The sequence below is a fragment of the Sphaeramia orbicularis genome, chromosome 14 (genome assembly GCF_902148855.1).
Source record: "Sphaeramia orbicularis chromosome 14, fSphaOr1.1, whole genome shotgun sequence".
NCBI lineage: Eukaryota > Metazoa > Chordata > Actinopteri > Kurtiformes > Apogonidae > Sphaeramia > Sphaeramia orbicularis.
The window spans coordinates 24,763,426-24,779,666 of NC_043970.1; the positions used below are offsets into that span (position 1 = coordinate 24,763,426).

The 16,241-nt window shown below is 38.4% G+C and overlaps 1 protein-coding gene across 2 annotated transcripts in view; it reads left to right on the forward strand.

Moving 5' to 3' along the window:
* The first annotated feature begins 4,696 nt into the window (after positions 1-4,696).
* The window catches only part of ksr1a (kinase suppressor of ras 1a), a 69,914-nt gene continuing 58,369 nt past the window's right edge, over positions 4,697-16,241 (forward strand). For both annotated transcript variants that reach the window (XM_030153688.1, XM_030153689.1), the window contains exon 1: positions 4,697-5,079. The gene's annotated coding sequence lies outside the window, so the exon portion shown is untranslated. The remainder of the gene's footprint in view (positions 5,080-16,241) is intronic.

Genomic DNA, 16,241 nt, shown 5'->3' on the forward strand with positions numbered 1-16,241 from the left:
TTGAGCTAATACAGCCATGAGTCTTCTTGGAATGATGCAACAAGTTTTTCACACCTGGATTTGGGGATCCTCTCCAGTTCTGTCAGGTTGGATGGTGAACGTTGGTGGACAGCCAGTTTCAGGTCTCTCCAGAGATGCTCAATTGGGTTTAAGTCAGAGTTGTTCCAAAGCCCCTCCTTGGTTATTTTAGCTGTGTGCTTCAGGTCATCGTCTTGTTGGAAGGTGAACATTTGGCCCAGTCTGATATCTCTGTACTTGGCTGCATTCATCTTTCCTTCAATTGGCATCAGTGTTCCTGTCCCTGCAGCTGAAAAACACCCCCACAGCACGATGCTTCACTGTTGGGACTGGATTGGGCAGGTGATGAGTAGTACCTGGTTTCTCCACACATACCAGACTACAGAATCTTATTTCTCATAGTCTGGGAGTCCTTCATGTGGTTTTGTCCAATTCCAGGCAGGCGTTCATGTGTCTTGCACTGAGGAGAGGCTTCTGTTGGGCCACTCTACCATAAAGCCCTGATTGGTGGTGGTGGTGGTGTTGCGGGGGGGGGGGGGGGGGGGGGGGGGGGGGGGGGGGGCTGCAGTGATGGTTTACTTTCTACACTCACAGTCAGTGAAAACTTTGAGACCATATTTTTTGATATAATTTTTATTTTGAAACCCTAAACTGGAATTTTTTCATATGAATCATTTGTTTAGGATATTGGCATACAGAAACAAAAATCTAAAGTTTCAAGAATAAATTCAAAACAAAAAAACTTAAAAGAAAATGGTACCTGCCAAACACAGTCACAACAGTAGCAGACCTGGTTGGGAGTTGTCACTCTCTCTCTCCCTGGACACGGTCTATGGTTAACAGAGCCTGTGGTGTTGTGACGTTCAACCAGGTTTCTGATTGTGGGTTGGGAACAGCCCATACACCTGACTATGTCACTGGAGCTCAAACTGGCCTCCACCATACCCAGTGCTCAGAGACGTTCATGTGATAGACGTGGCATGATGCCGTTCACTGGACTAACAATGGTGGCCTTTTTTGGGCCTTTATATAGGCCTTCCAAACCAATCCTCAGACAGTGCAGATACCCACTGAGTATTGCTCAGTGTGTATTTGGTCCACTTTTGCAAAGAGACCAACCCATGTGCAATGAACCGAGACAACATGACAACTCATCATTATCTCAACTACCCGAGCACTAAGTCATCAATAAATCCACAATGAATAATTACAACCCCCCCTACAAGTAGAAATATGTATACATTTCTACCTCAAAGTTTCTATTGACTGTCGGTATACAACCGTCTCCCATTGTCCCACTGCATCTGGAGCTCAGCCATAGTCATCTTTGGGTTCTTCTTAACCCAGGGGTGTTCAATCCTCGTCCTTGAGGGCCGGTATCCTGCATATTTTAGATGTATCCCTCTTCCAACACACCTGATTCAAATGATAACCCTATCATCAAGCTCTGCAGAAGCCTGATAATGACCATCAGGTGCGATGGAAGAGAGAAACATCTAAAACATGCAGGATACCAGCCCTCGAGGACCAGGATTGGACACCCCTGTCTTAACCCCTTTCACCAAAGCTTTTCTCCACTGATTGCTCACTGTGGCCGGACGGTCAGCTCTAGGAAGAGTTTTGCTCATCCCAAACATCTTCCATTTAAGGATTCTGGAGGCCACTGTGCTCTTAGGATCCTTAAGTGCACCAGAAATTCTTTTGTAACCTTGGCCAGATTTGTATTTTGCTACAATTCTGCCTGAACTCTTCGGCAGTTCGTTCAACCTCATGATTCTCATTTGCTCTGACATTAACTGTGAGCTGTAAGGGCTTCTATAGACAGGTGTGTGCCTTTCCTAATCAAGTTCAGTCAATTTCATTAAACACAGCTGGACTCCAATGAAGGTGCAGGACCATATCAAGGATGATCAAAAGAAATGGACATCACCTGAGTTAAAACTGTCACGGTAAAGCAGGGGTGTCAAACTCATTTTAGTTCAGGAGCCACATTCAGCCCAATTTGATCTCCAGTAAAATAATAACAGTGAAAAAAAGTCAAATTCTATTATGATCAGGTTTATATCTATAAAGTTTCCTTAAAAATCTAAATAACATGAACAGCTTGAATTGTAATAAGAAAAACAAGTGTAATTTTAACATTTTAACAATATTCGGCCTCGTTTTTATCAGTTTATCATTTACACATGTGCGTTACAATCGCACAAAACATTTACTAACAGGCAGAATATTGGTAAAATAACATTTACTTTTCTTAAGACATTTCCGTTTGTTTGTATTTATTCAGGGTTATTCACATTTTTGGTAAAAGTATAGTTTGGTAATGTAAACATTTTCATGTAATTTTACTTTTTTACACCAAAAAAACAAAGAAAATTTGGGGTTGTCATTATTTATAGGTTATGATGATAATATTTTACTGGTCTGACCCACTTGAAATCTAATCGGTCTGTATGTGGAACCTGAATTAAAATGATTTTAACACCATTGATTGTTAATATCTTCAGTGGAATTTTTGCATTTCACAAATTCATCCCGCAGGCTGGATTGGACCCTTTGGCAGGCCGGATTTGGCCCCCGGGCCGCATGTTTGACACCTGTGCAGTAAAGGGGTTGAATACTTATGGCCATGTGATATTTCAGTTTTTATTTTTTAATAAATCTGAAAAAAATGTCTACAATTCTATTTTTTCCTGTCAAAATGGGGTGATGTGTGTATATTAATGAGGAAAAAAATTACTTAAATGATTTTAGCAAATGGCTGCAATATAACTAAAGAGTCTAAATATGAGACTAACAGGGATGTTTGTACAATACAGAATCTGTCCAGCAGATGGAGCTGTCTACATTTCATATACATATAACACATATGCACATTTAACAGTGTTGACAGATTTACAAAGCTGATGTTTTTGAAATGACATATTTTACATTCTAGAAATATGTCACAACATTTTATATTCAAGTTTATTTGTGATGGCAGTGATCTACAATGTGCTAAATCTTACATACTTTAATTAGATGAACAGGGAAAATAAATGACAGAAGTGCTGGTTAGCTGATTCTATATGATAAGGTTTTATATTGGTTTTATATTGGTTTATACAATAGATTTAAAAATATTCTACTAGAAAGAACCTATAAAGTGAATGTGTTGTGATGTACAGACAGTGTTCTGAAGTAGATCTGATTACTCTGAGACAAACATTCCCATGAGCCCATTCTCTCATTATTTTCTCATAATTTCACATTTTGACCCAAGTCTCTGTCATGGAAAATACAGCCAACCAGCATTTTTTTTTTTTTTTTCAATTTTTTGTTATTAGTGACTCAAACTCGGTTAAGCTTCACCATTTTTATTCTAGAGGCTTTTTACTCATAGACCAGTGTAACAGGTACTCTCAATCTACAATATACAAGTACTACCCATGTCAGTGCTAACAATGGTGTGTATCATTTCAAGGGAATTTTTTTTTTTTTTCTATAAAATATAAGTTTTTGTTCTCAACGTTAAGGCAGACTGAGGCCAATGCAGTACTTTTTACTTGTGTGCCTCTACAGTATTCTGCCTCCATCAGTTTTCCATCTATTTTTGTATCAAGTTAAAACGTTAACCCTTTCATGCGCAGTGGTCACTCCAGTGGACAGTTATTCTACAGCTGTTCTCTTGTATATTCATGGATTTTTGTTGTTCTTTTCGTTGTTGTTGGTTTTTTTGTTTGTTTGTTTGTTTTTTTAGACATATCTTTACTAAAGTTTTAAGACACTCCATATCTTTTCTGACATGAATTGGTAACATCATGTAGATCTCTCCTGAGCATAAACCCCCAGAATCACAAATCCTCCCCATAGTTTTCACACAGTTTATCAGTAAATACATGTTTCTGTACATTAAAAATTAAATGTGTGGTGTCCAGCTGAGTGCACATTTTTGCCACTTTATGAAAAATAGGTTCATAAGAAATTGTTTTCACTATTATTATTTTTTTAGTATCTTTTTTACATTTTTAAAATTATTTTTTATTTTATTTATTTATCTTTTTTTTCTTTTTTTTTTTTTCCAGAAGAAAATTTTCAATCGCATTGTTTTTTTCATGCCTAAAGAGGAATAAAAACACTCAGGAAAAAAATTTTGATTAAGGTTCTCATAATTGGTGCATGAAAGGGTTAAGGCAGACTGAGGCCAATGCAGTACTTTTTACTTGTGTGCCTCTACAGTATTCTGCCTCCATCAGTTTTCCATCTATTTTTGTATCAAGTTAAAACATTAAAAGTGTCCCTACATGATAAAATGAGGAAAAAACTACTTGTCATTCAGTAAGATGGAAAGTTCAACTGGAGTTCAATAAGAGCCTGATCTGAGACTTCCTGTTTTCATGCAACTATATCACATTAAAAAAAAAAAAAAAAAAAAAAAAAAGGCAGTGGGTGGTTTCTATACTTAATGTTTTAGGGGCCTTACAGAGTATTAAACTACATATGCTCAATGATTTACAAAAAAGGGAGCCAGAACAATCAGACACTAATATCTAACATTGCTGTAGATGCATTAATGTGGTTAAATCACTGTTTATATTGAGTAATACATATTGATACTTAATATAAATTCTTCTCTTATTAATGTTCAGATCTCAAACCAGAAACGTGTCCATCAGGGTTTTACTTCACCAGACCTGAAGGGCTAGTTCAAGGAAAATCCCTGTCACCAAAGAAGACACAATCAGATTGTCCACAATCTAATTTAATCTGGAGGCCGTGAGCTCCATGCCATGTGTGGCATCTTGGCTGTCCAATAGTACAACAGTTTTAAGAGCTTAAGAGACCGTCTGACAGCAAAAGGATCATGCTCTCCTCAGCTCACTGAACTGTGTGTACAAACAGAGAAGTGCCTAATTGAGCCGTGGTCTTACATATTCTTCACATGCTTCAAGTATTTTTTGTATGCCAGATATTATTGAACTCTTAATAATCGAGATGAAAATGACATTTTAAAGGAATATGAGCTCATGACGACAGAGCTGCAGCAAAAGGAGAGACGAGGAATGGCAGCAGAAGCAAAAGGTGAGGCCCAGAAGTATGCTTCATTCTACATAACAGAGGTCATGGAAAAATATATGACATAACGTTAGGATGTGCTGATGTGTGTATCGCTGAATGTGTCTGTGATAATGATAGTTGTGGTGTGTACAGAATAACATGTGTTTATTTTGTCTTAGATAATGAGAGATAGCTGGTCTACGCAGAAATTCAGGCTTAACCCTTTCATACATAAATTATGAGAACCTTAGTCAAGATTTTTTTATTGAGTGTTTTTATTCCTCCTCAGGCACGAAAAAAAAATTGCGATCGAATTTTTTTTACTCATGGAATTACGAAAATGTCCATGCATTTAATTTTTGAAGTAAAGAAACGTGTTTAAAACCCAGTATCAGAAAGTGTGATGAAAACAATGAAATAAAAACATTTTAAGGTTGCTAATCTGATGTCTTCTGACATTTTAACATATTCCAATGCTAGTTATAACTCATGTCATAGAGATAATATGCAAAAAAAAAAAAAAAAACTTTTTGTCTAACAAATAGCAATTGATTTACACTAAAACATATTACTCCAGATCAGGTTTATCAAGAACAGCAGAGTTACAGTAATGGTGTGAATTGCAGTGTATGGGTTGATGCATAAGTGTCCACTGTGTTGGCTGTTATGGAACTAAAACTACAAAATCCATGAATATACAAGAGAACAGCTGGAGACTAACTGTCCACTGGAGTGACCAGTAAGCATGAAAGGGTAAATAATGTGCCAAGTATTGCATATAGTGTAAATAATATGTGCATGGTTGAAATATCTGGCTATTGTACAGAATTTGATAGTTGTTTGTACTTTTAGGAGATTTTTTTTGTTCCATTCTTTGTTTATTTGGAAAAGCATGTCATACAAAACTTCCTTTTCAGGTACAATTCAGTACAATATCCACACATCAAATTTGAACAAAGATGCTAATCCAAGATTTTTAGTCAAATATAGAATACATTTTTTAAAAAAAAGAAAGAAAGAAAAGTGGGCGGGAGGAGCAATGCGATACCATGACTTTGCGTCAATATACACACCACTTTTGATGGTAAACTGGCGTGTTATCTGTACGACATTATAAGCTTTCCGCGTGTATATTGACGCTGTTATCAGCCTCCCACAGGCACTGAACCAACACGAGATCAGTCTGGGAGGAGAGGGCTTACTCCGCTACTTCATCAACAAGATAAAACACACTAAAGCAGTGTTTTTCAACCTTGGGGTCGGGACCCCACGTGGGGTCACCTGGAATTCAAATGGGGTCACCTGAAATTTCTAATTGATAAAAAAAAAAAAAAAACTTACTAATAAAAATATATATGGTGAGACAAACACTGAAGCTGAAACTGAAGCACTGTGATTCTGTTTATTTTTCAAATGTTCATCGCGGTCGGTTTCAGATGCTGCAGCTCTTTCATCATTCACAGTTTGAGTTATTGTTTTTTCAGTATTAATTGTCAGCCTTGTAAATCCAAGCTGGACTGACTGTACATATCCTGACCAAGGAAAATAAAATTTAAAAGCCTAAATGTCATCTAAAATGAGCGTTTATTTGCAACATAGTGTAGCAAACTATTACATGATCAAAACAAATTAATTTTAGCAAAAAAAAAAAAAAAAAAGTCTCCGTTTTGAATGTCTAGGGTCGCCAGAAATTTGTGATGTTAAAATGGGGTCACAAGCCAAAAAAGGTTGGAAACCACTGCACTAAGGAGTGTATGTTTACATTAACCTAAACAAAAATATAGATCATATAAATGTTTTCACATAACCAATACATTCATTTCACATCAATTACAGATTTTACATAGTTTGTCCATTTTGACCAAGTTGTGAAAAAAGATTCCCTTTGACCCTAAAAACAAAATGTCAATTTCTCCAGAATGTAGATGTCCTGATGAAAGGAGATTTTACCTGTACATTTTCCATAATCTATCTGTGTATCTTTACTCATACATTAGTTTCATTCTTCCTTTTACACAGCTGACACACAAAAAAATAAAATCCCACTGATCCACCAGTCATGTTATTTACTATAATACTGATATATACATTTTAGAAGTATGATCATCAGCAAATTAGATTGCTGGGTACGTGCTGTAAAAAGTGAACATGTAGGCCACTTTCTGAAATTAAATATTTCTGTAAAAGCTTCTTCTACGCTGGTTCCAACATTGCCAGTACGCTCACAGACAGTAACTTGATTTTGGAGGCAAAGAAGAGCTGAAATTGGCATGGTGTTCTGCTGGCATGTCACCCTCAAATCTGTGCTGTTAATATAGCAGGAGCGATTTTACACTAAGTACTGGACCAACAAAAAGACTCTGTGTCTATTTCATTGTATAGTTTGTGTAAGTGTAAGTTTAGTTTACAATATTGTATAAATCACAGTAGAATTTTAGTATGAATGTATACATCACCATTTCCAAAAGACTGGAGTTGGAGTCAGCGGTAAACCAAAAATACTTATGAGGTTTTTAATTCCCTTATGTGGGTTTTCACTTCTGCTTGATCTAATACCTATATGTTACAATGCAAAGCTCCTATTTCTACTGGCGTACGTCCAAACGCCGGATGATGACGGTAGATTCTGCTGTGTATATTCTGCTCTGTAACTGAAAGAGGAGGAGAGACTGAGAACAGATGGAGGGGAGGAACACAAGGCTTCATGAAAAGTGACTCACGTTCCATTGTATAATCAGGGTATATTAAAGGAAGGAACATCGCACCCTCATTGCACCAGAGAGCCACGTCTACTGTTGCTTAATGGTAGTGGAAACATGCATCCACCTTCACCCCCTTAAAAATAATAAGAAACTGGGACAAACAAACTTCTAGAAGTTGCAGTGTCACTGTGTTGTGCTGCTATTTCTTCATTTTCATCCATGCTCTCTTATTGCCTTGAGTACGGAGATGGAAATGAGGCAATGAAAGTGTTGCACTGTGAAAAATTAACTAACAAGTTTATGCAGTGCTCAAAAGTACAGCTTTCATTCTGATCCAAACTTTGCAACATGGTGAAAAAGCAGAGTCTGAGTGGAGACAACATGTAGGACAACATAACTAGAATTAACCCATGAAGACCCACAAAGCATCGACTCATCACTAATATTTAACACCTGTTGATCCAATCCATGTAAATTGGTGTAAAATGCAGTTTGTCATCTTTTCATGGTCATCAGATTTGACCCATTTGGATGTTCAGAGGCTCCGTAGTTACCATGGAAACACCATCATCTTCTACAACATTGATTCAACAGTAAAGCCCATGGAGTTGGAGCAATAACAATGTTTTTTGAGGCTTGTTTTATGTTCAGTTAATGATAGGTTTTGATGAAAAACTCACTTTTTCTTCAGTTTTCTCTGTTTTTATATAATAACCTTAGAATCTACTCTGAGTTTTTATGAACATCTACATCAGGGGTGTCAAACTCATTTTAGTTCAAGGGCCACATTCAGCTAAATTTGATCTGTAGTGGGCTGAACCAGTAAAATAATAACATAATAATATATAAATAATGTCAACTCCAAACTTTTCTCTATATTTTACAGTGAAAAAAGTAAAATTACATGTTTATGTTTATGTTTATGTTTACGCATTTGGCAGACGCTTTTTTCCAAAGCGACTTACAGGGGAAAACCAATTAAATCACTCAATCAATCAAATTTTATTTATATAGCGCCAGATCACAAGAAAGTTATCTCTTGACATTTTATATATAGAGTTGGTCAAAACCAGACTCTAAGTCAATTCTACAGAAACCCAACAGAATCCTCCAGGAGCAAACACTTGTGACTGGTGACAGTGGCGAGGAAAAACTTCCCTTTAACAGGCAGAAACCTCGAGCAGACCCAGACTCCTGGAGGATAGCCGTCTGCCTTGACCAGTTGGGGTTAAAGAGAGAGAGTAGAGAAGGGGAAAAAGAGAGAGCGATAGAGATAGGGACTGGGGGAGAGGGGGAGAAGGGGGGAGTAGGGGGAGACACATGGAGGCGGTTGAGGATAAGTGAGTGGTGATGATGAGGGCAGGGAAGAGGCCGGACCACCGCAGCAGGTCCAGAGATAATCGTGAAAGAATCTGTGGTTGTCCAGGGAAAAACCTTATTAGAATATTTAAAATGGAATGTTTGAAAGTGCTAGGACAGGAGGTGCTCTCGGAAGAGCTGGGTCTTCAGGAGCTTCTTGAAGATAGGCAGGGATGACTCTGTTCTTGTAGCACTTGGTAGAGCGTTCCACCAACGTGGAACGACCCATGAAAAGAGCCTGGATTGTCTTGTACAAGGTCTGGGGACCACCAGACTACGTTCCCCAGACGAGCGGAGTGGTCGTGGGGCGACATAAGCTTTTATTAGTGCACCTAAGTAGACAGGAGCAGACCCACGGAGAATTTTGTAGGCTAGGATTAAAGATTTGAATTTGATGCGGGCAGCTATGGGTAGCCAGTGTAACTCAATGAGTAAGGGGGTGACATGTGCCCTTTTAGGCTGATTGAAGACCAGACGCGCTGCTGCATTCTGGACCATCTGTAGTGGTTTGACAACACAAGCTGGGAGGCCCGTTAGAAGAGCATTGCAGTAGTCAAGACGGGAGATAACCATAGTCTGCACCAGGAGCTGGGTGGCCTGTTCGGTTAGGTATGGCCTGATCTTTCTTAGGTTGAACAGAGTGAAACGGCATGATCGGGTGACAGAGGCAACGTGATCCGTGAAGGTCAACTGATTATCAATCATGACTCCCAAGTTACGTACTACACTGGTAGGAGCCAGAGGTATGGAGTCAATAGTGATGGAGATGTCCAGCTGTATGGTTGGCTTAGCTGGGAAGACCAGCAGTTCAGTTTTGGACAGGTTCAGCTGAAGGTGATGGGCTTTCATCCATGCAGATATGTCAGAGAGACAATCTGAGATCCGCACTGAGACTGTGGAGTCATCAGGTGGGAATGACAGATAGAGCTGGGTATCATCAGCATAGCAATGATATGAGAAGCCGTGTGAGTGGATGATCTGACCGAGTGAGGTGGTGTATATGGCAAAAAGGAGGGGGCCCAACACAGAGCCTTGGGGGACCCCCGTGGTGAGGCGGTGAACTGCTGATGTGTGCCCTAGCCAGGACACACTGAAGGACCGACCAGTAAGGTAAGATTGAAACCAGGAGTGTGCGTGGCCTGTGATGCCCATGTTCCAGAGTATGGATAACAGGATATCATGATTGACAGTGTCAAATGCTGCTGATAAGTCCAGTAGAATGAGTACTGAAGACTTGGCTGCTGCTCTAGCCTCTTTCAAGGCTTCTGTCACAGACAACAGAGCTGTTTCAGTGGAGTGGCCGATTTTGAAGCCAGATTGGTTGATGTCCAGGAGGTTATTTTGGGAGAGGAATTCTGTGACCTGTTTGAAAACAGCCCTTTCGATGATCTTAGAAAGGTATGGGAGGAGTGAGACTGGTCGATAATTCTCCACTTGAGTGGGGGTGAGGGAAGGTTTTTTGAGTAGTGGTGTTACCTGCGCTTGTTTAAATACTGTAGGAAATGTTCCTGAAGTCAGTGAAGCATTAATCACATGTGTGATTGGTGCTGTGATAGTAGGGGCAACAGACTGTAAGAGGTTGGATGGAATAGGGTCCAACAGGCATGTTGTAGGACGGCTAGAGGAAAGGAGTTTAGACACCTCGTTCTCTGTGAGGGGAGTAAATGAGGGGAATGACGCAGTTGGGCTTTTATCAGTTGAGTTAGTAGTAGCCATAGTCAGGGGAGAGGAAGCAGTGTGTGATGATGATGATGTTGAAGAAGGAGGCGTGCAGTCTATGGGTGGATCAGTGAACTGACTGCTGATAGTAGACACTTTATTTGTGAAAAATGAAGCAAAATTGTCTGCTGTCAGATTAGTAGTGGGCGGTGGAGGTGGAAGGTTGAGTAGTGTTTTAAAGGTTGAGAATAGTTTCTTGGTGTCGGTGGCAGAATGAATTTTGTTATTATAGTAAGCCTTCTTCGCAGCAGTGACACTGGATGAGAAGGATACCAATAGTGACTGGAATGTGATCAGGTCAGAAGAGCTTTTTGTTTTGTGCCATTTTCTCTCTGCGGCTCTGAGGTTGGTACGCAGCGACCGGAGGTTATCATTGAGCCATGGGTGGGACTGGGAGGATCGAGCGGGTCTAGTAGATAGAGGGCACAGATTATCCAGACAGGAGCTAAGCATAAAGCACAGAGACTCAGTGGCATCGTTAACCTCTAAGGAGGAAAAAGTGCTGGGGGGAGGGAGAGCGGAGGCTACGACAGTGGAGAAGTGGGTGGGGGACAAATTGCGGAGGTTGCGGCGGAAAGAGACCATGGGGGAGGGAGCAGAGTGTTTTTCAGGGAGAGACACACTGAACTGAATGAATTAGTGGTCAGACAGGTGTAAAGGTGTGACTGTGAGGGCATCTGTGATGCAGTTTCGGGTGAAAATGAGATCGAGCTCTTTACCAGCTTTGTGGGTTGGAGGACTGCAAACCCGCTGTAGCTCAAAAGAGAGTATTAGTGACATGAAATCTGAGAAGCTGGGATTGTCTAAGTGGATGTTCATGTCACCGAGGACTAGCATGGGGCAGTCATGCTCTGGGATGGAGGAAAGCAGAGTGTCAAGCTCATCAGGAAAATCACCCAGTTGCCCTGGTGGACGATAAATGACAATTATGTAAAGTTTGACTGGTGCTGTCACTAGGATGGCATGGTATTCAAAGGAGTTGTATTTGACTGAAGGTAGGAGTTGATTGTGTTTCCATTTGTTGGAAATTAACAGACCCACACCACCTCCTCGTCCAGATGGACGAGAGGTATGAGAGAATGTGTGGCTGATAGAAAGTGCGGCTGGGGTTGCATTGTTTTCAGGCGTAATCCAGGTTTCAGTGAGAGCCAGGATGTCCAGTGTGTGATGGTTGGCATAGGCAGCAATAAAATCTGCTTTGTTCACTGCAGATTGGCAATTCCATAACCCTATAGAGAAGGACGCACCAATGACTGCGGTGTATATTAATGGGCGGAGATTGGTGATATTACGATGCCTTTTAGCAGTGTGAAACCCCATACGTGAACCAAAAATAACAGGAATAGGATGGTGACCAGTAGAGAGATTGTTCCTCAAAGGTGAGCTGGTGTGAGTGAGGGGTGTAACTGTCATTAGTGAGGGGCTGGGAGAGGAGGAGAGATCAGCTAATCAAATTACATGATGAAGATGTTTGCATCCACAAACTATCCTCTCAAATAATGTGAATAATATGAACAAATGGAAAATATGTGTAATTTTAACACTATTATGCTTCAGTTTATTATTGCCACATGTACATTATAACTTACAGATCACAGTGGATCTACAAATACACAAAACATTTAGTAACAGGTGGAATATTATTAAAATTGCACGTAGTTCTCTCAAGACATTTCAAGTTGTTCATATTTGTTCAAGTTATTCAGATATTTTTTGCAATATTATACTTTGTTTTTGTGTAAAATACATGAAAACATTTACATTTACAAAGAGAAAAATTTGGAGTTATGAGTATTTATACGTTATTATGACCTACCTGAGATTGAATTGTTCTGAATGTGGAACCTGAACTAAAATGATTGTTAATATCTTCAGTGTAATTTTTGCATTTCATAAATTCACCCCAAGGGCCGAACTGGACCCTTCGGCTGGCTGGATTTGGCCCCCGGGCTGCATGTTTGACACCTTTGATCCACATGATCAGTTAACCCATCAAACCCAAACATCCACTGTCAACCAAAACCATCTACTGACATAAACTGTTTAATAACTGTTGATCCCTTAATCTTATCAAGTAAATAATTGGTGTAAAATGCAGTTTGTCATCTTTTCATGTTCATTAGATATGACCCATTTGGGCGTTCAGAGGCTGAGTAGTTACTGTGGAAAAGCCGTCATCTTCTACAACATTAATTCACCAGTAAAACCCATGGAGTTGGATCAATGACAGTGATTAGAGACACTTATTTTACATTCAGTTAATGATAGATTTACTGAAAAAAAGTCTCTTTTACTTCAGTTTTCTCTGTTTTGATATAATGACCTTTGAATTTGCTGAGTTTACATGAACATCTAAATTAAATAAAGGAAATTAAACAGAGGAAATACGTGATTTACAGTGAAATATAAAAAATACTGGGGGTAATTTATGGTGATACATGGTGATAAATTGCTGAAGAAAGGTTAAATAGAGAGAAAAATTCATTTGAGAACTGACACAAAGGTAGCCACTGGGTCTTTATGGGTTAATTGAATATAGGGGAAAATATATTATTACCCCATCCCCCAAGGGGGAGGCAAGGGATATTGTTTTTGGTTTGGTTGGTTTGTTTGTTTGGTTTGTTTGTTACAAATTGTGTGTGGAGATAAAACAAATATCTAACATAATTCAGTTTAAAAAAAGATATAAAAAAATTATTCTTGAGCGGTACAGTATTAAATAATGACAATAAGGACTGTTTGTTTATGGATGACGTTGTACTGATAAATATGCTGTAATTATTGAAGAAAATTGGTTGAATTGTTGAGTCTGCTTGTTTGACTGGACTGCCATGATCATATTGTTGGGTGTAATTCAGTTACTGCATTATCTATTTGTCGTGGTTTGATGTTAAAATTAGGAAAATATTATTGTTTGACTCTTGTATCAAGTTAGCAATAAAGGTGTAAAAGCACTGAGGGGTAGGATTAAATAAGTTCATACTTCTTCCTTCTCCTTTTCGACCATGCAAAATTCAGACTTGTATGTGCTTGGAGATAGATTCTGTTCATTTAAATGTTTTATTTTTATTTTGTTTTGGGTTTTTTTGTTTTTTGTTTTTTGGGTTTTTTTTTTTGCATGTTCGAAATAAATAAATCAAATCAAATCAAATCTTTGTTTGTTAACATTCTGGCAGTAAAACTGTTGGTTGAATTCATACCAAATTAGCTTTACAGATTGCCAGTGACCTGGAATAGAAGTATTTACATTTTGGTAAAAGTAGGTGAAAGTTAAAATTTTTTATGAATTTTTTAAAACCTTTTTTTCTTCCCATTTACTTATAATGGGCAAAATTTCAAATGTCTATAAAAACTTTTTTTTTTTTTTTTTTTTCAATTTACTTCATATATAGAGGCAGTTGATATGCTGACATCAGAACATGCATAGACATGATGACATCAGCTGGATCTATGCCAAAATAAGCTACAATACGTGCGGGGGGGGGGGGGGGGGGGGGTTGGCACCACTCGTTTATCCTGAAAAATGCAAAATACATAGGATAATATCATAATAAATGGTGATAAAACACTTAAAGGTTAAAAAGAGAGAAAAATTCATGTAGGAGCTGCCTTAATAGTTGTACTGGGTCTTTATGGGTTAAGAAGAATGTCAAATATGTTCACTGTGACTGGTGGAATGGAAAGAGGCTGCACAGAAATGACAGGGCCTTTATTGGAGGACAGAATAGTTGCAGTGGTAGTACATGCATGTTGTATGCTATCACTAATCCTGCAGACTCTTTGCTCCATACAGAGTGGGAACCGTCAGTGTGTGTCATTACAACGGAGGTGAAAGGTGGTTATTAAACTAGCAGCAAAAAAGCTGCTCTTGCATTCCCATGGCCTACATCTGTGCACTACTGTACAATTGTTCTGAGCCAGAGCAGAGCAGAAGAAAGAGATGCCTGAATTAGAAATGTCACAGGCAAGTTCTCCTGTTAAACACATAGAGATAAAATTGTATTAAGAGGCATTATATGTTACTTATCTTTCTCTCTGATCAAAGCTGGAATATGCTCACTATTATTCTACTTATTTGATGATGGTGCAGGTGTTTTTCTATTTTTCTGCAGGCATGTGGACATATAACCATAAGTCATAGTAGTTTTATGCATATGGGTCTGTTTTGCAGTAAGTGCACATATGCATCTAATAATATAAATTATGGCTCAGGCCTATTAAGCTTTACCGGCATGTGTAATGTAGTAGGCCCCTGACCACTTTAATACAACACAGCCATGTTTCATTTAACCAGTTCCACTTGTGTTTTTAGAAACTGCTGGTAATTTTCCTGTGATAATTTAAATTAACTGCTTCTGTTTAATATCATAACATGCAAAACCTCTTTTTATCACAGTGTGTGGGGTGATCACTTCCAGTCCATAGTGTAAATCATTAACTTTAGGGATGCAGGTTTAGGCTTGTAGGCAGGGGTGAAAAGTGATGATGTTTCCAAAGGCCCATGACTAACAGGGCCCAAGAAAATAGTATGAAAATGATTAACCTATCACCATGAAAGTGTTTCACAAGGCACTAATAAAGATATATGTTCTTTGCATTAGTTTTGTTTTGTTTTTGGCAAAAAAGAATAAAAAGTAGGGTTTTTTTGTTCTTTTTTTTATATATATATAACCTCAAATATTATTATGAAATATTTGCAGTAAAATCTTTTTTGTGTTTCAAAAGGTGCGGCTGCCTCAGACAGACACAAACAAAACCAAATGAATGTTTTATTCATTGTTAACATGAAAAAAATAATAAAACTAAATTCTTGACAGTTTCAACATGTCATACTCTGGATGTTTCATTATCTTGTTGAAACATCCAGTTTTGATCTCCACAGAACAGTGTATGTGCAGAAGGGAACATGTGGGTTTGGAGAATAGAACAATACTTGGCAGAGTCCAATAACTTAAGAGTGATTCTTAACCCATAAAGACCCAAACATCCACTGGCGACCAAAATCATTTACTGATATAAAATGTTAAATAACTGGTGATCCACTAGTCTTTTAAATACATGTAAATAATTGGTGTAAAATACAGGTTGTCATCTTTTCATGGTCATCAGATATGACCCATTTGGACGTTCAGAGGCTCCGTAGTGAACGTGGAAATATTGTCATCTATTGGAATGTTGATTCACCAGAAAAAAAAACCATGGAGTTTGAGAAATCACAGTGGATGGAAACACTTGTTTTACGTTTGGTTATTTATGGAGACACTTAATTTAAGTTCAGTTATTGATATAATTTGCACAAAAAGTCACTTTTGCTTCAGTTTTTTTTGTTTTTGATATAATAACGCCTAACTTTAATCTGAGCTTTAATGAACATCTACGTGATCAACTGAATTAAATATAGGAAAA